This window comes from Phyllostomus discolor, chromosome 6 (genome assembly GCF_004126475.2).
Source record: "Phyllostomus discolor isolate MPI-MPIP mPhyDis1 chromosome 6, mPhyDis1.pri.v3, whole genome shotgun sequence".
Classification (NCBI taxonomy): Eukaryota; Metazoa; Chordata; class Mammalia; order Chiroptera; family Phyllostomidae; genus Phyllostomus; species Phyllostomus discolor.
The window spans coordinates 115506235-115531582 of record NC_040908.2 but is presented as its reverse complement, the minus strand read 5'-3'; the positions used below and the strand labels follow the sequence as shown (position 1 = coordinate 115531582).

At 40.7% G+C, this 25348-nt stretch overlaps 1 long non-coding RNA gene across 1 annotated transcript; it reads right to left on the bottom strand.

Moving 5' to 3' along the window:
- Positions 1-897: 897 nt before the first annotated feature.
- LOC118500994 lies at positions 898-25348 on the bottom strand. Its single transcript, XR_004903566.1, has 3 exons — positions 25336-25348; positions 21896-21901; positions 898-966 (listed from the first exon to the last, which is right to left on the bottom strand). It is a non-coding gene; the product is annotated as an uncharacterized LOC118500994 (long non-coding RNA).

Below are 25348 nucleotides of genomic sequence, written 5' to 3'. Positions count from 1 at the left end.
AGAAATGCTGTGCTAGAATTTCAACTCTATCTCCAAAGCTTTAAATGCTGAAGGGCACAATGCAGAAAGTCATTACCTCTAATTGTGAGTAGTTAGTAACAGGAAGTGAGCAAGAATTATGCACATGTGGTCTAGGACCTGGACCTATAGAAAGAACTATAGGTCCTATAGTTTTGTAGTGGGAAGGCTGTAAAAGGCAGTGGGGATTGCCTGAGCAAAGTTATAGATGCACTATAGTATATGTCATATGTGCCTGTTACTTTTCATTTGCTCTTCAGATTCAATCTTGATCCATGTCTTCCATGCTCTGTACTGTGAAAAGATAATCTCTATATACCTAGGCACTTGGACTCCATTTCCCTCTGGTTTCCAGTTGTGTTTGGCTATTGAGAGGCACCAGCATGAGAGCAAAGGGTAAGAACAGAGTCCAAGATTTATTTCCCTGCTACTTCCTGCTGGCCAAGGGTTTGGCAATTGCTGTGATCCCCTTTGAGTATACAACTTCTGACAAGTAACCTTTTTCACACAGCTACACCTCCTTCCAAGTTCTTTACCCATTCCCCTGTAACTTGTCTGTTCACCAAGCTCTCTTCAGTTACCCTTTTGAGTGTGTTTTTCTTTCTTAGGGAACACTGGGCACCACTGTGCAGGGAATGGACTAGAGGCTGGCCAGCTGCAAGGCAGGGTGGGAGTTTATGCACAAAAAATGTCAGGAGTGAGAAATGGAGATTTGAACTAGGGCTCCATTTCAAAGAAGGGGGAGAGGCTTCTCAAGGGTGTGCAACCCACAGTCTGTGGACTTCAAGTGGCCAGAGATGGCTATGAATGCAGCCCAATACAACACCATAAACTTACTTAAAACATTATGAGATTTTTTTGTGCGTGTGTGTCACATTGTACTCAATGTGTGTCCCAAGACAAGTCTTCTTGCAGTGTGGCCCAGAGATGCCAAAAATTTGGACATTCCTTATTTATAGGATCTTGTGATGACAAGTTGGAGAATTGAGGGGAAATGGGGATGGCTTTGTACAGCCCGGCTATTTGGCCTCAAAGTCACAGAAGTTAAACTCTGGACCAGCTAACAAGAAGCCAAAAGAGATTATCTGTAACTGCAAGAGCTTGGCCAAGAATGATGCCCAATTTGCTCCATTTTCTTTAGGGCATGAGGGTAGTACTGCCTTTTTTCTCTCCTAGGATTTCTAGAGAGTTCTGCAGTTTTCAGTGCTCTAACTTGTTGAATACTGAAAACAATCCTGTGAAAGAGGAACAGCAGATATAACATCAATTTCAGAATGTGAAAAAATCAAGTTTTAAAGAAGTAACATGACTTACTCCTGACAACATACCCAAAACATCAGAGCATGAGGATGAGAACTGAGTTGTACTTCTGCTGCCCTCAGGCAGCCTATTTCTCAAGGTTCTTAATGAAATCCCAGGAGATGATGGGTTAAGTTAAAGTGGAAGAGCTCTGCTATAAAGGTGTTGAAATGCAAAAGGAGGGTGCCCTGCTCATCTTCCTGCACTGAGATGGGAGTCCTGTCTCCTTAAGAATCTCTCTCAAATGAGGTCTTAAAAGGGATTAACTTCCAGAGAGCACCTGTCTCTGAATCTAACTCAAGATAAAGGGTCCTTGATGACATACAGATAATAATAATAATAATAACCATCACTTTAAAGTATTAAAAGAGAAACAAAATTTTTAAGAATGTGCTGTGACCAATGAATTATATATGACAGAAAAGCCATCTGCTCCGAAGACTGAAGACCTCGGTGAAATAAAAAAAGCAGTTATTCCCAAAAGGATATTCATTTTTCTGAGGGAAAAAAAAGATCTGTATTAGAATCTTGTCTCTACTATTATAACATTAAAATTGGAGGGAGGGGTGTGGCATTGTTCTTCCCAAACAGTTTCATGCAATTTATGCATTCATTGATAAGACAAGCAAATAAGTGAAGCAAAAAAAACAGTAGGGTGATGGGACAGAGATATGCTAATAAATACTCAGGGACAAAAGATTTCAGTGATCAAAAATTATGCAAACTTTGTGGAAAACAAGTTTGAAGAGGTTTCTGTAATGTGGGTCTTCCTAGAACTGTTAAATGCTGACATTCACTAAATGAGAGCACATATACACTGATTTCAAATGCATTTCTTCCCAGAACACTGTTTTATAGATATAGTTTAGAAAATACTAAATAAATAATCTTCTGGGTCTTGGTGGCCAATTTTTTAGTGCAGATTAGAAATGGAGATGATATTTAATATTTGGGGAGCTGTTCCTTTGCATCAAGTAATTTGCTGATACGCTGGCACATAATCATTGTTAATTGTTTTAGAGTAGATATCATGGGCCCTGGCTTGCAAATGATGACATGTGGGCTCTGGGTAACTAACTAGCACAAAGTTACTTAGCTACTAAGTTGAAAGACCAGGAATGGAGTAATGCTTTCTTTGTAAAGCTCTTATTCTTTCTGGGACACCAGAATCATCTATCTTGTTATTTTCAGAGCAGAGCTGGAACATTGATTCCTTCTTCTATCATTTTCTCAAAAATGTAAATGCCAGCACATTTAACATGCCAGCGTACTTGCCCCATGCCCCGGCCTCTAGTGTACACTCAACCCAGGTAGGGTTGTAGACATTCTGCAGTCACAACACTTGTGGACTTTCCTCTTTACATGCCCATTTCAAGGCTGTGAGCTCTTTGAAAGCAGCGACTATGACATACTATTTATAATGCTAACATTAGCATAGTACTTGGTGCCATTTGCAAAATGAATATCCAGATTTTGTAGGTCAAACCACAGGGTCATATGTTCTTCCTCACATCCACCTAGCTACCTCTGCTGCCTTTTACAGATGAGTCTCATTTTGTTTTCATAAGAGTCCTAGAATAGTTAGTTGCTCACTTCCTTATCATGACCATTTCTAGTGCAAATGAGCTTGATTACTTCTATTCCATCAGTTCTGAGTGAGAAGCACACATGGCTTCAGTTCAGTACAGTTAAATTCAATTCAAATCTGAATCCCTCCACTCCAATTCAATATAGTTCAATATCACCACGTGTCTTTTTTGAATTCATGCTAGTCCATATGACTCCAGGAAACAAGGATTATATCACTGCTATCTCCCCAGCTCCTGGCACAATGCATTTCACTTCATATGCCCTACTGTTGGTGAATGGACGAGTAAATAAATGAATGAGCAAATATGTTATCTGCTTAGGAAAGAAACAAGCCTGAAATAAAAAAAAAATGATCTTATTCCTGGATCTTTTCGCTTCTAGCTGTATGATCTTGAGTGAGATATTTAATGTCTCTGAGCTTCAGTTACTTCATCTATAAAATAGAGAAAATAATATTATCTACTTCAGAGTGTGGTGGCTTGGATTAAATGAGATAATACAGGAGAAAGTGCTTAGCATGGTGCCTGGCACATAAAGATCAGTTATTGTTGCTATGGATATTGTCAGTACAAATTATATTTAAGTGGAAGAATAGGTGAATAGACAAATGAGTAAATGTTAATTGTCTGGGCATAATGAAATTGGCAGGGATGGACTTCAGAACTAACTCTGTCCCTTAACTGCTGTGTAGCTTTGGAAAATTCATATAACCTCTCTGACTGTTTCCTCATCTATAAGTTGGGACAACATAGTCTACATTTCAGGGTTGCTTCTAGGCTCCAGGAAATAATGTATGAGAAATTGCATCATCGATAATAAAAATCAAGAGAGTTGTAAGGAATCATTGTTACTTTCATGTAATAAGCATTATCCATTAGTAGGTCTAAGAAAATTGTCTGAAACACAGAAATAACATTGGGCTTACTTACATGGCCTGATGACAGATATGAACAACCTTGTGAGTTAATTTCAAAAGAAATAAAAAAAATAAGCCTACTCTTTTCTACATAAAATTTGTGAGAGGACTGACATTTTACAGAGTTCACAATATTATGTCCAATGTCCATAGAAACTGAAATACTATCAAGGGGCATTGAATAAAAATTTTAGGGTTTTGTGTTGTCTCCTGGTGTTTGACTTATGCAGGCTAGCTACCTGCAGCCCATTGTCATCTCCTCCTGCAGGTGCTCAGCATAGGGCTCCAGGAGGAAACTGATGTTGATTTCTAGTGCTGTGCTTCAGAATCTGGATTTCTAAATGAAGTCCAATAATAAATGTGTTTGTATCATTTTCCAGCATTACAATTAGGAAAGACAAGTGTGATTAAATTTGTGCAATGCCATATATTCTCTACACATTGAGCTAATGTGTGATGATTTGAAATTAATCAAGGCTTTGATTTTTTAATAAATACATGCATGCTACCTTGGGTTGGTTACTTTTCTTTTAATATAAATCTCCTATTTCCTTTCTTAGGTCCAATTTCTTCACTGGCAAAATGGGCACAGGAATATTTAATTCCATGGGTTGTAGTGAAAATGAGATATCTGTACTTATTTAGAATTTATACAGCACCCAGACACCTTACAAATATTAAGTTATTTAATTTCCATACTAACAATTTGCATAATCCTCCCACTTTGTGGATGAGGAAACTGAGTTTCTGAGATTTGCTAACTCAGCCAAGTTCACAAACCTAGTGGAAGTAAAGCTACTAGCCAAGAGCTTGGTGAAAACTAAGACATTGTAAGGGGCTGTGTTCTTGCTATGCCCATGGCTGATGTCCTAAAGCCCCTCCTTCCATGCTGTTATATCCTCACCTTAAAAAATTAAATGTAAGTACCATTTAAATATAGGAAAAAACAATAAAAGCCCACATACTTATTTTACTTACATTTCTTAGATTAACTCAGACTCAGCAGCTCACTTTGAAAGCTCACTGTGGGTTTGACTAAAGTGTCCCAAATGAACAGACTGTTGTTTGTTTGTTTTTTTTCCTGTTTGGTGTTGGCCATCTCAAAATCCCAGCATGCAGCAGTGACTCAGCAGAATAAGGTTCAGGGAGGTTAATAATAGTGACCAGGACTTGCACTCATGTCTGTCCAGCTACAAACCTCAGAGTCTTCCCATTAAATCACAGTAAATTATGAAAGAGCCAAATGGGTCATTTAGAGGCTTTCAACTCTCCAACATGTGGGATTTCTAGAGTTCCCACCTGATAAACAGTGTGATCCTATTTATTCCAGATTTTGTTATAGATGCTAAGACTGCAAAGATGAATGAGGTATAATTTTCCAGAGAAGATTTCTCAAGTTACGTTTTAGTTGGGGGAAAAGATTGTCAGTCTGCCTTCTTCATCCCTCCCTACTCTTTCATACCAAATACATTTATACAGATGACTCAGCCAAGAGTAGCCCCAGATGAGCAGAAAGAGAAGATTTCTAGAAGGTGGGTTCTGGCATTAGTCTGGCTGCCCCCATCTAACTTTCTTGTGTCTAGAGTGATCCTAAGTATGCCATAACCAACAAGCTAAGCCATCCCACTTGCCCTTATTTCTTCAACTTTCATTGCACTTTCACCTCCTGAATGCAGTCTCAAAGTGGAGCTGGAGGCATAGCCAGATCCCCTGTCACCTAGGACTCATCACGTCCCCGTCCTCTCTGCAGCTTTCTAGCTCAGGGTTATACCAATCTGGGTAACTCATGGAAATCAACAAAATTCTCATAATACTTGGCCGCAAATATCATCTTGTATTTGTTTTTTATGACTGCATAACAATTTACCACAAACTTAAGTGCTGCATCTCCCTATTTCTGTGAGTTAAGCGCTTAGCACATTTTATTTTAGCTGAATCCTGTTCTTAGGTCTCACAGGCTAAAATCAAGGTGTTAGCCAGCGGCTTCCTTATCGAGGGAAAGATCCACTTCCAAACTTATTCAGATTGTTGCAAGAATTCATTTTCTTGCAAACCCAGAATGAGTGAGGCCCCCATTGTCTTTCCAGTTGCTGGCTGAGGACTACTCTAAGCCCCTCAAGGCTGCTCTCAGATCTCTGCCATCTGATCCCCTTTGGCTCAGCAGTGGGGAACCTCCTCATGCCAAATCCCACTCATGGTTCCAGTCTCTCTGACATCCCTTTGTGTGACCAGCCAGAGAAATCTCTTTTCTTTCCTAGGGCTCATGTGATTAGATTAGGCCCACCCTAGTAATCTCATATTAAGGCCAACTGTGCATAGAACATAACTTCATCATGACAGGGGACTGTGCTGGGTGTGCATACCAGGGGAAGGGGAAGAAAATAATGGGGGACATCTTAGGATTCTGCCTACCACACATCTCTACCACGAGATCCTGGCTGCTGTTTCCCACCCTTTATTAAAACCCCTCAGGGAGTGATGCCAAGCCTCATTATGAGATGAAATTTAAGATCCTTGCCACCTACCTTTGGAACCTGAGATTTGGTGGTCAGCTCCCATGGGTAGGTCAGTCCCTTTAACATGGTACAGATTGTTCCTAGCTTCCTGCCCTGTCCTATACTTGCCACACACCTCACACTGATCCAGCTTATACAATGATACTCAGGTATATAGCCAGCTAAATACAGCACTGCATGACAAAGGACTTATTTATATAAATAACGCCTTGAAATGTACAGTGGAGAGAGTCATTGATTCTGCCTGTTAAGAGGGTACTGGGTGGAAGAAGGTTCAGCAGGTAAGTGACAGTTGTCATGGATTTGACATAGGATTGGAGTTCTTTTAGGGACAGAAAGGGCATGTCAGGGAACAGTTAGGGAAGCCTGAAAGAGCAGGAAATCATGGCACAGGGTTAGTTTAGAGAGAATGGAAAAGAGTTGTTTTATTTTTTTTTTTTAGTTTGTGGGTCTAATTTATTCCAGTTATACCTTGAGATCTCTATCTTAAGAACAACAAACCTTTATGAAACATTTTATAGTCATTGTCTCAAAGTTCTTTGTGTGGCTATAAGCTTGGAGGATGATATTCACAAATAATTGCACCAGGAAAGGAGTAGTCAGAGGAGAGTTAAAAAAAGACCATATACATCATATTCAAATTGGAATTTAACTTGAAAATAAATGTAGCCATTCGTTCTCAAGAAGAGGATAATATGATTTGATATGTTTTGAGAATAATCATCCTGGGGACAGGGTGGGTTGACTTAAGATGGACCATATAAGAAGCTGCTACAATGGGCCAATGGGAGGGCAGTAGTTAGGGGATGAAAGAAGAAAAGAATGGTTTAGATTCTAATTGGGGAGGTAAAATTGAGACTGAACATGAAAGCTCTGCGGGTGTAGGTTTAGAATAGGCTGTTAACCGTACATGGCAATTTTACATGCCACATCACATAAATCACCTTATATTCTTCAGTAAAGTTTGCATCTGTCTGTCTGTCTTCTTCAGTGATCTACATGAACTTTGATGCTTTCATCATTCAGGTGTCAGATATAATATTTCACCAAGTGAATATTTCACTTCCACATGGATTCATAGCAGAGTGAACACATTTTTGCCTTCATGGACCCAGCATTAACACCCGTCCTCTCACAGTGAAGATATCCCAGAGTGATTTATGCATCCTGTAATGTGTTACTGATTCCAGATATCTTTTCCCAAGCTCCTCAATGGGGTCATTGTTTAAGAAGCATCTGCTTGTGATTTAGTGGCATTTGTCCTACTGTGTCATAAAAATAACACTGATATCTATCAAAAAACTACATGTTGGAAATATAATCTCTGGTGACATAAGTCAGAAGAATGGCTAGTCATTGGGAGGGGACAGATTGGAGCCTTCTGGGGTGCCAGAAATGTTCTCTGTCTTTATGTGGTGGAGGTTCCATGGCTGTGTTTACTTTATGAAAAATCATCAAGCTGTGCCCTTAAAATCCATGTGTTTTACTATACATGAGTTATGTCTCAATAAAAACAAGTATAGGAAAGAAAGAAAAAAATAACCATGTGTCATTCCCGAAACTTATGTACAATTCTTAGAAGGTGGATTTTATTATCTTCATTATTAAAAATATTGAGGTTCAAGTTTAAATGACTTCCCCAAAGTCACATGAATAGCCAGAGACAGAGTCAGGATATAAGCGTATGTTGCTCTCATTATAAAGACTCTACTTTCTCCTTTTTGAACTACAAGACTAAGGATTTGCATGACTTATTTCTGCCCTGGATTTGTTTTTCCTTCCTGGAATATGAGGAACTCTGGTTACATATAGGTCCCTCTATTATGCATATTAGACTTATTGTATTCTAATATGGTTGGCTTTGAGGGGCACAATGAGGCCACAGACCCATGCACAGGGGAAAATTATAATCTTCACATCAGCTATTCAAGGGATAAAAAGCTCTCAGGCAGTCCCAGCCAGTGAGGCTCAGTGGTTTGGAGCATCATCCAGTCACAAAAAGTTGTGGGTTTGATTCCTGGTCAGGGCACATGCCTGGATTTTGGGTTTGTTCCCCTGGCCAGGCACTACTGATTCCTGGTCTGAGAACCTGTGGGGGGCAGCCAGCCTATGCTTCTCTCTTGCATCAAGTTTATCTCTCTCCCTCTCTTTTTAAAAAGCAATGCAGAGAGGGGAAGCTCTCAGAGAGGAACCAGGAAGCAGAAGTGAGGGGCTAAGACTGGGAAAAGTAAACAGCCCTGTCTCTTGCTGGTTCTCTTAGCTGAGCCCACCTGTGAGGTAGAGGAAGGTAGACACTGTCACTTGGGGCTAGGAAGACCCTGGAGTGAAAGCCATGGTCTTCAAATGATTATACCTTATTTCTTTTTTTAACAGTTTATTTATTTATTTTTAGAGAGAGGGAAGGGAGGGAGAGAGAGAGGGAGAGAAACATCAATGTGTGGTTGCCTCTAGTGCACCCCCACTAGGGATCTGGCTTGCAATCCAAGCCTGTGCCCTGCCTGGGAATTGAACCAGTGATCCTTTGGTTTGCAAGCCAGTGCTCAATCTACTGAGCCACACCAGGGTTATTAAACCTTATTTAATAAATGAAATTATCTAGCTTATTTCCCCTTTGTGGTCCTCTGGCAGTGGTTGTCTCAGCGTGATGCAATCTTGTGTGTGTGTGTGTGTGTGTGTGTGTGTATTCCAAAAAACAGATTCCCAAACCTTGCTTATATAATTCAGACCTATATAATTAGAATATCTGGAACCTTGACCATTGTAACAAGTCTTCCAGGGGTTTCTTCTAATATACACCAAAGTGTAAAAACTACTGCCTCAGAGTTTAGGACAGCTTTAAATTCACTCTACCCTGAGGATCTCTGCAGAGACTGTACCTTAAAAGGAAAGTAGCTCCTCTCAGAGTTCACAATAAAAATGACTTAGTAAGAAATCCCTGGGAAGCAATAGAGGGTATTTGAGGTCAAACTGAAAAACTTATCGTAGAGATTTTTTGACACACATCAAATTACAGGATTAGGATATTTTTAAATAAGTTTATTTATTTTTTTTAGAGAGGGAAGGGAGGGAGAAAGAGAGAAAGAGAGAAACATCAATGTGCAGTTGCTGGGGGCCGTGGCCTGCAACCCAGGTATGTGGCCTTACTGGGAATCGAACCTGCGACACTTTGGTTTGCAGCCCACGCTCAATCCACTGAGCTACGCCAGACAGGGCAGGATATTTTTTCAAAGATACAAAATGTAACACTCACCATTCTAGAGGTTTAATTTTGGAAATACAATGTCATGTAACCACACACAGTCCAGACATAGAACAATTTTATCATCCCTCAAATTTCCCTTGCATCCTTTTATTGCCTACTTGTATCCCCACCTCTAGTTTCTGACAATCATTGATGTTTCTGTCCATTTAATTTTACATTTTCCAGAATGAAGACATTCCATATAACTAGAATAATGTAGCCTTTTGAATCTGGTCTTTTCCACTTCCCTAGTATAATCCACTTACTAACATATAATTCATGTTGCTGTGTGTTTCAGTAGTTCATTCACTCTGATTATTGAGTAGAGGTCCATTGTATGGATATATCACAATTTGTATGATGAAAGAGGAACTGGCCTGACTTAGGTGTGTGAGGGCAGGAGGTGGTAGGGTGAGGCAGTGATGGGGCATGTGATTGAGGGCCCTCAGTTTGGATATGACAGCATGACACTGAACTGCCTCTGTGATATTAACCTGCAACATCCTTTACATGTGGACATCTATAAGTAGGAGCAAGTAGGAGCTTGACACATAGGATGCCAAGATATACTTATAGATTTCCTTCCATTAATTATAATTAATTTTCTTATTTCTAGCCAAATTTGATTTGGAGCACCTTAGTGAAGGAACATTGGAATGTCTACTTTTACAAAAAGTTGACTTCTCACAGAACAAAGGATGTGAAGAGCACTGAACCGTGGTGACAAGCCCAAGAGTCTGTCTGCTACTTTCCAGCTCTAAGAACTTGGGTACACACTGAAGTCTGAGTTTACCTCATCCAACTCCTTCCTGTTCTACTTACCTTTCCTAAGTCCTAGAGATCCAGGTAAGGTAACAGATCCCAGACTCCATGAAAATCCTGAATTTATTCACACATGTTAATTACCTTGAGAGGTATGTGTGCATGTGTTGTACCTTCACTACAAGTCTGTGTGGCTCAAAGGCTGTATATCTCCACACAGTGCTTCCAGTAATGATGGAAACTCAAAAACCACTGAAGGAAAGAAAAGGAGAGAATCTCTATAACATCCAGTTTAAACTCAGACAGCTAAATTTGAGAGTCATATTGTGGTAAATACTTTTCTAAATAATTTCTGGTATGAGAAGTGATCATTTTAATTATGGTGAGTTTGGAGAAGTTAAAATCCCTTAGTTTTTTCTTTTGTTTAAAACTGTCATACAGAGGATCCAGAGACAAATGAAAAGATGCTCAATATTGCTAGCTATCAGAGAGATGCAAATTAAAACCACAATGAGATACCACTTCACAACAGTCAGAATGGCCATCATAAACAAATAAACAAACAAGAAGTGTTGGAGAGGTTGTGGAGAAAAGGGGACCCTAGTGCACTGTTGGTGGGATTGCAGACTGGTACAACCACTATGGGGAAACAGTATGGAATTTTCTCACAAAACTAAAAATCAATCTGCCTTTTAACCCAGCAATTCCATTGCTAGGATTATATCCTAAGAACGCTGAAACACCAACCCAAAAGAACCTATGCACCCCAATGTTCATAGCAGCACAATTTATAATAGCCAAATGTTGGAAGCAACCTAAGTGCCCGTTAGTAAATGAATGGATAAAAAAAGTATGGTACATTTGCACAATGGAAGTCTATGCAGCAGAAGGAAAGAAGGATCTCCTACCCTTTGCAACAGCAGGAATGGAGCTGGAAAGCATCATGCTAAGTGAAATAAGTCAGGCAGTAAAAACAAATACCATATGATCTCACCTTTAACAGGAACCTAAACAACAAAACAAACAAGCAAAATATAACCAAAGACACTGAAATAGAGAACAGGCTGACAATGACCAGAGAGGAGAGGGGAGGGAATTTCAGGGGAAAAGGGGAAGGGTTTACAGGAACCAGTATAAAGGACACAGGGACAAAAACTAGGGGGTGTGGAAATGGGAGGGAGATGGGGAGTACTGGGGGTGGGCTGGGATGGGAGTAAAAGACAGAAAACTGTACTTGAACAACAATTAAAATGAAAAAAAGTAAAAAAAATAAAATTGTCATATTTGGTATGTACACTAAAAACCACCAAATTAAATTGTTAGTTGTAACAAATAGAAATTCAAAACTAGCTTAAAATGTAAGTATAAAATACCACTTTGTAATAACTAAAATTTACATATTGCATTCTGAACTTAGTTGAGTCTTCTGATGAATTTGAAATAAAATGAAAGGTTAGAGTGATCATGCTGGAGTCACTGTGCTCCTTGGTGAGACTAGAATAACCATGCAGTTATTGTGAGGCTAACATGCGATAACACATAAACCATGGATAGGAAAGGGCTTGGTGCATTGACTGAGGACCTACCGTGGAGAGTTTACCTGGAATATGTTCAGGGTAACAACATTTGATAAAATAATATCCTTGCCTTCAAGGCATTCACAGTCTAATAGATGTGTGTGAAGGGGCAGGTAAAAGGATAATTATGATTTCACTAGGTAATGTTTTGAGTGATAGATATAGACACAAAGATATGAAAATATAGAAGAATGGGCACTGAACCTTGAAATATTGTGAGAAAAATGATTCATAAAAGCTTCCTCTATGACTAATAATATATGGTCTAATTTTTAAAAATTAAGTAGCACTTAGACAAATGATGACAACAACAGCAGCAAAGAGGAATGATTTCTAGACAAACTGCCCAAGTTCAATACTTTTACTCTGCTACTCACTGGATGAATAACCTTGGGCAACCTACTTAGTCTCTCTTTTCTGTGTCCCAGTTTCCTCAGAAACTACCCTATAGTGTAAACAAGAGCATTAAATAAGTTAATATTTGTGAACTATCTGGCAAAGAGTACATACTGTATAAAAATTTAAATGACAATAATTAGGCCAAGAGATCTGCATAAGGTGACATCTAGAGAAGGGAGAACGGAGTTTATTTGGAGTTGTGCTCAGATGCTTTTTGGCACAAGAGTAAGGTGTGAGGAGAGAAGCTGTAAGCTCTGGGGGTATCTGTCTACTGGTTAATAACAGAGAGCCTTATAGACCCTTCCTAGGGGCTTGGGTTTACCCTGATGATAATGAGAAACAGAGAAAGCATTTTAAATCAGGTAGTGATCTGGAAAGACCATAGTCAAGAAACGTAGTGAAGATTCTTTGTGATATTATAACCAATAAAAGCTGCTGGCCTGCACTAGAGAGGTGAGGAAGTATTAGGGAGATAGAATCAACAGATCTTCATGTCAGGTGGTTAGAAGTTGAGAAGACTGGGAACTAAGTTTGATTCCCAAGTATTTGGCTTTTGTGTCTCAGAGGCTGGAGGAATCATTCACTAAAGAAGAAACTGGAAGAAAAGGAGATGGAGTGGGCTGAGGCTAAGAATAATATGACATATGGAACCTAGTCTGCCTTGTAGCCTGGGACACACAAGTGGTGATCACTCACCCCAGGGCAAGAACCAGTGGCATTCCTCTGGGTTGAGGAACAAAGGAGAGATCATGGAACATGTGCTATGTCTAAGCTGAGTATATGAAACTGAGGGTCAACTATTGAAGTTGTATCCTGGAGGGCTTTGGTTCTGGGAATAAGCTCAAAACTGGACAGAGCTCCACTCGTAGCAACAAAGCTAAATGAAGCCAAGAAAAAGTGGAGTGAGGGAGAGGAAAAAACTAAGGGCCCCAGAGAGTCTATGAAGGAGCCAGTGCTTGCCCCACACACAGTTCCTATCTGAGGGTAGCAGCCCCACAAAATTTTTCTGATGAGTCACTGTGATTTTCAACATGATCTCAAGCACAAACAAGCCAGTCACCTGTTCTGTGTTGATTAAATGGGGTCTGATGTCTGAATCAATAAGGTACCACTTGGAAACCAGGAGGTCATTCCTGTTTCTCCACCTCCATCACTATGCCAACACAGCTTGGAAAGGAGGTCACCAAAAACAGCTGATATTAAAAAGTGGCATTGATGCCCACTTATATCATCTCTTCCAAAGGATAAACAGACTACAGCCAAAGGTATGGTATCTTGAATCTCGCTGTGCTGCATCATGGGTGTCCGGGCCCAGAGAGATTTTCCCACAGTGAAAGAGTTGACATTCTGTCTTACCTCATGTTCTTTGTAGGCTTGCTATCCATCCCATTATTGTCCACTTTTGTCAGAGAAAGAAACTGAGGCTCAACATGTAACATCATTATAAAAACTAAAAAACAACTCATTCATCGAATGGCTAAAATTCATTGTCTACAGCTAAATTGGGTATTTCCCCCTATTCTACAGTGCCTTGTCAATAGTTTGATAAATGTAATTCAATCAGCAGTCTATGATAAGTTTTATTAAAATGTCAAGAGGCTTACCAGTCAGGGTAAAAATGCAGGATAAAAACATATTTGTGGATTTTACTAAACCCCACACTGTTGGAATACAATTCCTACTGTTCAACAAATCCAGGCTCATTCATCTCTATTCTATTGTGCTAAGAACACAAAGTAATAGGAGGAATAATGTTTTCCTTTTTCTCTGTTCAAGCTTTAAGCTTAAAACTGAACACAGCATGCCTCTTTTTGTTCCAAAGACAGGGAATTTGATAGCTACTGTATATATGCATTTGGCTTCATCTAAAATATTACTCCTCAAGTTTGTAACAACTGACTAGCCTCCTACACTAAAAGTTTATTTGCCTGGTTTTCCTTTTCTGCAAAAACCACAAATCATAAAAAATGGTTATTATTTTTTTTCATTGAAGCCACGATAGCGTCTAATCTCTGGTAAGAAAACATGAAAGGAATGCCAAACAGAGAGAAATGGGTTCTTGCCTTACCCTCCTTTATCCCACACCGAGACTTTCAGGAGGTAAAGGTTGGCATTATCAAAGGCCTCAAAGGCACACCAGTTGTGAGATGTACATCAAGGAACAAAGTGAAATCTTTCCTGAACAAGCGATTATCAAATTACAGACCTGTCACCCCTGCTTCCTGGGAAGGGTCAGCACCTTCCCTTATTCCCCACAGACAAAGAATGTGTGACAGGCAGATCGATACTTCAGTTAACTAAACAGCTGGCTAATAACAGAACTGACAGCATGCAAAGGTTGGATTGAAGACAATGAAATAAAAGTGTGTTTTTATGGACTTTTTTTTTCTATTCAACAGCTTAGTGGGTCCTACTCATACTGTTTTTTTTTCTTTTCCTTTCACTAGATGAGACTGATAGTGATCTAAGCTCAAATTTAAAAGAAGAGGAGGCATAACTTCCAGATAACGATGTGCATAGGAGGTGTGACTCATTATGAATAAAGGAGTGGCCAAGGAGGAGAGGGAAGCCAACTGATTTATCAGCCTCCTGGGGACCGATGGCAGAGACCCAAATCAATTGTCATTAACTAATTACTCTTCTCCTTTGTCAAGATAAATTGGTTCATCCAATGTGTTTTCCAAGTGTGTCAGGTGAATTGCATTAAAAAGGATAAACGGCACTCTTTTTCTGTACACTCTGTCGAAAATCTTAACAGCTTAATTGTTGTTCGGCTGATTAGAGAGGCAGCGCTGGGCAGTAATTAAGGGCCAGGTCTGGGACTGCTCAGATTCGAAGTTTCTTCCATCACCAGCTAGTTGGGGGGCTGCCAGCAAGTTCCTTATCCTCTCTGTGTCTCAGTTTCCTTCCCATCAAAATGAGAATAACAATAGAATTGGCGTAAGAATTAAATATGTATATGTTATTATTTTCATATATATCACATAATACAATTTACAAAGTCATGTCAAGTGTTAGATGTGGCAACTGGTACATAGTAAGATAGCAAACTTGCAACAATATACTTTTCAATCTTTTTTTATTTATTTTTATTCCCAGTGACTTGGGAGCACCATATAAACATATGGGCTGCATTATTTTTTTTTATCTTCTTGGGAGAAATTTGCCCATTTTAAAACTAGTTTGTTGGTCTCTTAATTATTCAGTTGTTAGTGTTCTTTTTAAAATTTTTAAAATTTATTATTGTTTAGTTGTCTAGGCATTTTCCCTTTGGCTCACCCCTACCCCATCTCCCCCTACTCCTGTGCTCAATCCCCTCCCCCACTGTCCTGTCCACGAGTCCTCTATTTGTGTTCCTTTGCTTCCCCTTTCCACTTCTTTCCGCTGTTATCCCCTGTCCCCTCTGGTCACTGTCAGTTTGTTTTTTATTTCCAAGGATGCATCTTTTTCAATGTAAATTATCCAGGTTCTTCTGAACATTTATTTAATCAGTGACACCAATAAGTCTAGCACCTCAACTCTGAAGTGCTTTATGGTTAAAGAAGCACTTTCCAATCCAATAGCATTTTTAATTGTCACAGAATTCTGCAAGGTGATAGCTTTGAATTTCTGTTATAGGAAGGGGAACTGAAGCTGAGAGAAGTTATGAAACCTGTCAATATACTCAGACACAAGTGATAATCCAGTACAGTAAACTGGGTAAAACATTCATATTCTGTAATCACATCTCAGTTTAAATATTTGCTTTGCCACTTCGTATCTGTGTGGCAATGAATAACTTATTTAACTTCCCTGAGCTTCGATCTCTTCATCTGCAAAACAGAGATATCAATCTATACCTATCTCATAGAGTGTTGTCAAAGAGTAACAGAAATAAAATGAAGCACTTAGTAGCAAACTAGGTATGTGGTAATCATTCAATAATGTTATTGATGCCTGTTCACTATTATTGTTGTTATTATCAGCATCCTCATATTATTAATTAGGCAAAGTGCTTAATGGGGCACTATTTTTTAAAGTTATTATTATCACAAAACCTGATATCTTTCTACTTGATTATCTTCTCCTTACTCCTCCCCCTTCTCCTTCGTTGCTTCTTCCTGCTCATTCTGCTTGGTCCACATGCCATATGCAATTAACACACAGAATATGTGAGTAATAGTCCTCTTGTTATAGGTGAAACTTTTTATATTGGGGTCTATGTTATTCTGTCCTCTGAGAATCAGCCCTGTCCAATGTAACCTCAGTGGCTTATGCTAAGAAATAAGAGTTTCTCCATCTGCAACGTAAAACTCAGACACCTGAGCACTGCCTCCTGACACCTCCTCTGTTAGGCAGAAGGAACCTAACACTTAATGAACATCATTCATCATATTAATTTAAGGTCCACAATGTGTTGACACTAAACCAGGAGTGAAGATTACCATGGTAAACAAAACAAACCTTATATGTTTACTCTGTATATGATGGACCTTATAATTGGTGAGGAGACAGAATTAATCAAACCGGTATCTGATCACAGCATGTTAAGGGCTCAGAGGAAAATGATCTAGTGCCAAGTGAACATTTATGAGGCCGGTGTGGGCTCCCAGGGAGGTTTCCCTAAGGCTGACTCAGTTGAGTGGGCTCTGACAGATGAAAAGGAGTGAAGCAGAAGGGTTGAAAGGCCTGGTGGTATGAGGGACATGAAGCCTTTAAGGAACTGTTAAGAGCACAGCAAGAGTGCAGTATGTAAGTCAAGTCCTCTGTTGGCCATGATAGAACTTCAGTATTCTACAAAGAACAGGACACTCATGGGAGCTATAAGCATGTGAAGATGGGAGGTGAAAGAATCTAATAAGGGGAAGGGGCAAGTCAAAGAACATGAATAGAGGACTCATGGGCACAGACAATAGGATGGGGGATGACTGTGGGAGCGGGAGAGGGGTACAGGGCAAGGGAGAGCAATGAGGCAAATGGTAGGACAAGTGAAATTGAACAAAAATTTTTTAAAAAGAAAAAAAAAGATTTGTATTTTGAAAAGATCACTGTGACAAACAGGTGAGAGGAGAGTAGGAGTGAGTGCAGGAAGATAAATTAGGAAGCTATTGGCTATGTGCAATCACTTCATAAATCCTCACAAAAATGTGAGATGTACTTATTCCAGTTATACTAATGAGGAGTCTATATTCCAGAGGCATTAATTCACCTCCTACAGGTGCTAAACCTGATAATTGGCAGCTGAAAGAATGGGTTATTGGAGATGAGAGACCTGGGTTCAAATCCTGCCATAAGGCATAGCCTATCTGGCCCCATGTCTGGTCTGCATGCCTCAGGATAAGCACAAATGTGGGAAGTGGCTCCTCTTACCTGCAAGGGACATAAAGTGAGTCAAGTCCCTCAGTCTTTCCTGTGACACACCCACACATACGGTGCATATATGATTTTACCAGAATAAATGGGTGTATTTTTTTAAAGAAAAGTATATAAAATGAAAGTGACTTAGAGGCAAAACTGTTCCCCCTGGGGAGGGGTGGAGTGAGAGGCACAGCCCTGCACCCTCCACAGCTAGTGTAAATGCATGAAGCCCATTTTTCCTATCCTGGTTGACTGTGCTTCTCTTCCAGAGGTGCAGCCTCTGTGCCTTTGTACAGGTTGAACCCTCATCTTGGAAAACCCAACCTACCATTCCATTGCACCTGTCACCACTTTGGAAAACACCTCCCTATCTTTTATCACCACATCAGTATTCCAGTAATCATTGTCCTGAAAACTTTCGACCTGCCCTCCCCACAGCTCCCGCCACAGCCTAACCCCGACCTCCTCTGTCCCTGTCCATCCCGGCAGTGAGAACTCATTTCTGCCTTAACCCTCTCTCACAATGGTAAAGGCAGGGACTTTAGTACCTGGATCTCTACCCTGGCAAATGTATGAGAATAAACGAATTGCAGGAAAGAAGAGAGAAAACAGGAAAGAAAGTAGAGAAAGAAGAAAGGGAAGAAGGTTATGAACTTAAAATGTCATCGATGAGATATTGCTTAAATGATGTTACACCATGTCCAGAAAACAAGTATTGAGCTATGCCTGGGCCCCTCTCGGGGGTTCTGAAGAGTGAGAGAATAGAAAGTCACTGCAGCGCAATGACCAGGTTGCTATGTCTGGGGAGAAGGGAAGAAATATTTATGTGACAGAGATGGATTTGTTGTGCTCTTGCAGTTGAGGAAAGAGAAGATATTCTGGGTGGCAGCCTGACAAATTCCATCCTTTTCTGCAGAAGCAACATTGTTTCCGAGAAGCACCCATCCATGGCTCAGAAGGCTTAGGGGAAAGTGCTCTGGGCCCTGTGCTAGTCAGAACTCTGTCCTTGGCTTGGGGCATCAGAAACTGGCTAGGCTAGGGATACAGGAATTGTAAATTTGAAACGTTCTTAGGGATCGTTTAATAACAAATACTCATTGTGCAGAGGAGATCACTGAAATCCAGAGGGTTGAGTGCCTTGCTGAAGGTCACAGTACCAGTTGGTAACAGAAGACCGTTTATACTCTGCACCCCAGTGTGCCTCCCCCTGCGACAAGCCAGGAACCTGACACATACTCTTTCATTTTTACCTATGTAAAAAATACATATGTATTCTTTATTACTCACATATTTCACTCTAAGAAACAAAACTATTGAATCAACACTGGTTGCAGGACTGTGCAGGGCACTGGATTCTAGACGCAGCTTGCTATATAAGCAAGAATACAAGCTTTGGAGCTATGTGAACTTTGTTTTATATTCCTAGCTTTCCTACTGGCTGTCCGTGGGTGACACTGGGCAACTTATTTGAGCCCTGATTTTCTTTAAAAGCTTTGCCTTCTTCCACTGAATGTGTGTTTGGATAGAATGTGGATGAAAGGGTAGGAGCTAGGGTTATCAAATTATGTGGTATTTCACAGACAGAACAAGACTTGGGGTTTCTCTGGCTGGGTCTAGAGCAGGGAATCTTTACATGCAATGACACAGGAGGGGCAGGCTGGTGAGAAACACATAGATGAGTGAATAGCAATCCACTGAGGGACCTATCATCAAAGTAGAAGCCTGAACCACTCAGGCGGGGTCCATCTGAGCTGGAGGGGCCAGTGCAGTGGGGCATCTGAGAGGCAGGAGGCTCCTGAATACTTAGAGCAGAGGGAGTATAAAAACTTAAGGTGCATTAGGAAGATCAATAGGAAGGTGTATCAAATAATTTGTTTTTTAAAAATATTTTATTTATTTACTTTTTTAGAGAGAGGGGAAAGGAGGGGAAAGAGAAGGAGAGAAACATCAATGTATGAGAGTACATGACTGCCTCTCACATGCCCCCAACTAGGGACCTGGCCTGCAACCCAGGCATGTGCCCTGACTGGGAATCGAACAGATGACCTCTCGGGTTTGTAGGCCAGCACTTAATCCACTGAGCCACACCAGCCAGGGCAAATAATTTGTTAATAATAAATTTTAGTGGTTATGAATGTATGCCCATAGAGTCAAATATATCAAAAATGTTACCTCATTTAATTTTTTAAATCAAATTAAACACAACTTTGACTGTAATTGTAAACACAACTTTGATCTCATGAAGCTGATAAAAAACCCAATGTCAATAAATATTGAAGTTTGTAGCCCTAAGGGCTTGCAAAGCTCCCAGCAGTCTTACACAGAGTACAGGCTTTGGGCAGAGCCTTCAGAACTTCAGAGCACGTTAGCTGTGCTTCAGAAAGGTAGCAACCTAGAGCCTTGTGACATTTCAGATGCCAGCAATTCTTTTTTCATGTGAAAGGCTGAGGATTTCCCAGGATACCTGGAACTTGCAGACCCAGACCTGCCTCCTGCCTTCATGGCCTTTTAGAATCTTCTCTTCCCTCTTCCTCTCTAATTTTGTCTCTGACTCTTCCTTTCCTTGTACCCCATTACAACTCAACTCTAAAAGACTTTTTAAAAAATAAAAAAGCAATAATATCCATCATTTTGTGCCAGTATACATTATACAAAATATTTTCACATACTTTATTTCTTCCCATTAATCGATGGCAAGAAACTTATTCTGGAGTGGTTCCTGGAAGAGAATGATCTAGGTTTACTTGAGCAGAGGGAGGATAATAGCATTAGTCTGGCTCAGAAGAGAAAGTGAGTTTGGCAGGACTGACCTAAGCAGACACAGACTATGGGATTTCAGTGTGAACCCTTGACCCTGTGGTGTGCAAAGATGGGATACTGAGCCTTCACTTTAAGGTCCTCCTCCTCCGCACAGCTTTTGGTTCTTTGTATAAACAATGAGTATAATCACCTTGAAGGACTGGTTCTCACAAAAGTCAGGAAGGGTAGGTCTCCCTGGGGTGAGGAAACAAGCAGTTTTGGCCTCTTCCTCAGAGTGAGGCTATCAGCTCCAGTTCTCTCTGTCCATTTTCCACTTCAGAGGAAATGAAATGCAACTATTGTCTCAGTAAATTATCTTTACACAATAAAGTGCCACAGCTTGGAATTATTTAGTTTCTTAAAAAGTATAATATACACATGACACAAACATTACCACCTTAATCATTTTTAAGTGCACAGTTCAGTGTTGTTATGTATAGTTATATTTTTGTGTAAACAATCCCCAGAATTTTTTTCATCTTGCAAAATGAAAATCTCTACCCATTAAACAACTCCCCTTGTCCCTTCCTCCTAGCCCCTGGCACCCACCATTCTGTTTTCTGTTTCTCTAAATCTGACTGCTATAGGTATCTTGTATAAATGAGATCATAGAATATTAGGCTTATTCTTCTGTGACTGGCTTATATCACTTAGCATAATGTCTTCAAAGTTGATCCACAGTGCAGTGTGTGTTAGAATTTCTGTTCTTTTTAAGGCTGAGTAATACTCCATTGTATATATATACATTTTGTTTATAAATTCATCTATAGGCACTTGAGGTGCTTGCACAGGTTGGCTATTTTGAATAATGCTATGAATACAGGTATAGTAAATAATTTAATTTTAACATATAAATGAAAGTCAATTTAGGAGCAGTGTTATTATAACTTGAGACACTCACATTCTAATGTTCAGGCACTCTGTGAAAACTCCAGGGAATGTGTGGTGGGGTGACCATTAAGGGATCACAGCAGGAGACAGGACTGAGGGCATCAATTACATTCCAGGCCCAGAGGTGTAACTCAGAACACCTACCTCCCAGGGCCCCTGGGAGGGTTAAAGGAAGTAACTGAAGAAAAGCACCAGACAAAGAAAAGCTCCATATACTTACAAGCCTCTTTCCTTCCCTTGAACTTTCCCCAGAGTGCTGGGGAGGGGGCACAGAACCCACAGTTGCTTACAGCACATCAAGTATTCTGAAAATGATTAGACTGCAGCTTCTGCCTTCTGTATAGTCAAAACATTTAAAATACCATTAAACCTCTGCTTTCCCAGCTCTGTGGGTTCCTGCAACCTACAGCTCACAAAATTTCTGTGTCTGCAGGAGTTCATAATGTACTCCAGGCTCGATGCAGTGCTGTACATGTTTCCACAAAGTGATTATGGGGAAGAATGCAGTATGGCTAGACTCTTATTTTGAGATGGCAATTTTGTGTGACACTTGTCTCTCCCTTTGATTATGTATTTTTGTTCCCTGGAATCATTTTTCATGGGGTTGGAGGGGGTCTGTGAGAGTTCTGTAATCTAGTGTATTGGGATTTTTGATCTTTAGATGTATTTGTCCTACAGGCATCTAGTGTATCAGAAAAACACAAACGCCTGTGTTGCAAGGGACAAAGAGGAGAGAAGGAAAAGAAAGGGCATTTATTAGTAGACACCACTATGGAGCACCTCCTATGTCCTTGGGCCTAGGCTGGGTGCCTTACCTCCAGGATCTCTAATCTGTCAAGGATGTACATAACTCAGAAAGGTTAAATTATTTAATTTAGCCCTGGACAGTATGGCTCAGTTGCTTGGATCATCAGCTTGTGAGCCAAAAAGTCACAGGTTTGATTCCTAGTTGGGGCACATGACTAGATTGTGGGTTCCCCCCATCAACCCACCCCAATCAGGGCACGTAGAAAAGGCAACTGGTTGATGGATTTTTCTCTCTCACATCAGTGTTTTTTTCTTTCTCCTCTCCCTCTTTTCCCCTCTCTAAGCATGTCCTCGGTGAGGATAAAAAGGCATTTAAAAAAATATTGACTTAGTGATAAATGACACTTAGGTGCTAATGTCAGCACTGGAACCCAGCCCCGACTGGCTCCTGGGTCTGTGCTCATGTCACTGCACAGTTTTTATAAAGCTGCTAAAAGCCAGGTGCTGCCTGAGTTCAGGAAACACATAGGTGGTAGTGCTGGTGCTTGGAGTTTGTATTCCAGGCAAGACTAAACTTCTCTGTTACACATGACTCTCCAGGCAGAAGTGACCTTCACAGGGTAAAGTATTCTGAGAGCTTAAAGAAGAACACAATCACACCCTTTAGGCTAAGTTGGGAAACTTCATATGAACCTGAAGAATTTGTAGAAAGAAGAGCATTCTTAGAGGAGATTGTTGCTGATAAAAAGCACAGAAATGGAAAAAACCTCATAGGGGATAGTTGAAACTGAAGCTAGAAAGCCAGTTCTTATAAAAGCTATGCTGAGGACCAAACTCACTCTTAGCCTATGCTTGGCCATGCCTGAAAGAGATATGGGTCCAGGCATCTGTTCTTAACGCAGATGTTGCAGCTGCAAGGAATGAGGTTCAGGATCTTGCCCCGATTGACTACTCTTCAATGTGCTGAGTCACATGACTGACAGAGAGCAGGAATTCCAGACAGCAAAAATGATGTAGGCTAAGGAGATAGCTGGACCCCAAGGTCCCTTGAAAGTGCTCCTCTCTAGCAGTTCAGGCATGGCATCATGCCTAAAACTCTGATGGCATTCTTCTGTTTATGGGACTAAGTTCAGCCTCCTCAGCTTGGCATGGAGCTGCTCTCACAAAAGTCCTTGTACACTTACCTCCTGCTCCCACATGGGGGTGAAGAAGGGTTCCTGATTACCCCAGACTCTCTCACACCTCCAATGTTGGCTGCAGTGTCTTTCCTTCACCTGCATCCACTTCCCTCTCTCCATCAGCACAAGGGGAATGTCTAATTCATTTCTCAAGGTGAACTTGAAATTCTCTTCCTTAATAACATCTTCCTCCTCTCCTGTAGGCAGAGCTGGGCAAGTTCTTCCCTCCCAAGCACTCCCACTTTCTGTTATGGTTATATTTGTGAAGATTCTTAGAGTATGCCACCAGAATTGAGTGTGTCCAAGTTTGTCTGCTCCATGGACAGCGTATACCTCCAGAACTTAGGAAGAGTGTATGGAACAAATGAATGAATGGGTGAGGGAAGGGCTGAGTGATTATTTCTCCAACCCACAGCCTGATGTAAAGTCTGCACCAGTGGACAGGTGGGTAGAGAAGGGAATGAGTGAGGTAAGACTGAAGACATGGATAAGAGAGCTCGCAGTGGGAAGGGTACCAGATCCCCGCTCTGAGCAACATCCTGTGATGACAGACGGATATGGGAAGTGACAGGCAAAGGACACTTTCCTGAGACAGCTGCTGTGAACCTGCCTTAGAATTTAGTGAGTGACAGATGGTACTCAAACAGCTTTTCAGGGAGAAAAAAAAATCAATTGACCTAAAAAAAAAACACTTAAAAGAGGATTAAAATCTTAAAAGACAGTATACACCTGTACCATTCCATTGTGAAGGCTTTCAGCCACTACCTGGTAGAAATCTGTGGTATATGTTTTGTTTTTCTTTTTCCCATTTTCCATTTTATATAGAACAACTTTCTCCAAAGCAGTATTCCCTGTCCAATAATAGCTTTCAGGCAGCCACCTTCCACCCCTTAGCTATACAGGTAAATCACATTCCTGCACATTCCAGTAAAGGCAGCCTGGGGAGCAGAAAAAGGCCACCCTGGCTTTGCATAGATCTGGGTGCAACTCTAAATTAGACCACTTAACTAGCTGGAAAATCTTGGACAAGTTTACTCAATGTCTCCTTATCTAGAAATGTCTCCTACAGAAAATGGAAAGAAAATCCTTAGCCATTACCTTTGCAAGTACTGAGTGTATGGCTTTAAGTAGCTGATCTCCAAGTGAGTGGTGTGAAGGCAGAAGGGAATATCATCTGGAGGTACAGGAATTGAGTTGCAGTCTTACAATTTTGGAAAGTGTCCATAATTTTTTTAAAGGGTTTTCAGGTTTTTCAACATACACACATACGCACAATTATAAATAAAGCATCAGGTGCTATAACAGATGCATAAACAGAGAATTGTGGTACCACAGAGGAGTGTGTAGTTGAACAGTGAGTGTGAGAAGAAAGGAGGAGGTTGTTGCTGAGCTCCAGTTTTATCTTCAGTAACCAATACCAGAAGGTCCTTAAGAAGAGCTTTCTGCTAGTGGCCTCTCTTAGTTATGCAATTACCAGTTAGGGCACTAGGCAGCCATTACCCTGGGGAAAAACTGGATAGAAAATTTTGTGACCTTTGCCATATGGGGCTAGGTATTGGGGAGATGACAGATTAATTTGCAAAGATTTCTGAGCCTTTAGAGGATAGAGAGACCAAACCCCCAAACTCTGTTTCAGAAACTTAAAAGTAGAAATATTTTAGACAAGATTTGCTAAGGAGAATTCACCAGGAAAGCAAGGGAGTATGGCTGGTGACCCTGGCTCAGCACAGGGCACAGAGCTGTAGAAAAGTCCTGGGTCCAGCAGGCTGGGCTGAGGCTGGGAGCTCCCCAGGATTCCGTGAACCTGACTCAGCATCTCACTTGTGAGAGCAGTAGAAGGGCATCAAAGCATGGCAGCCAAAGCTGGAAACATGGAGCTGATGCAGGAGTCCCCCACAAAACCAGCAGGGGTCCAGCACTGTGTGCCAGTCAGGGTCTAGCCAGGAAAACAGAAATTATCCCAGTCTTAATGTGCAGAATTTGTTATGCAGATGACAGAGCACAGAGAAGCCAAGCAGAACACTGTGGGGTGACTAGACATTAGCAATGGCAGAAACAAGCAAACAAACAAACAAACC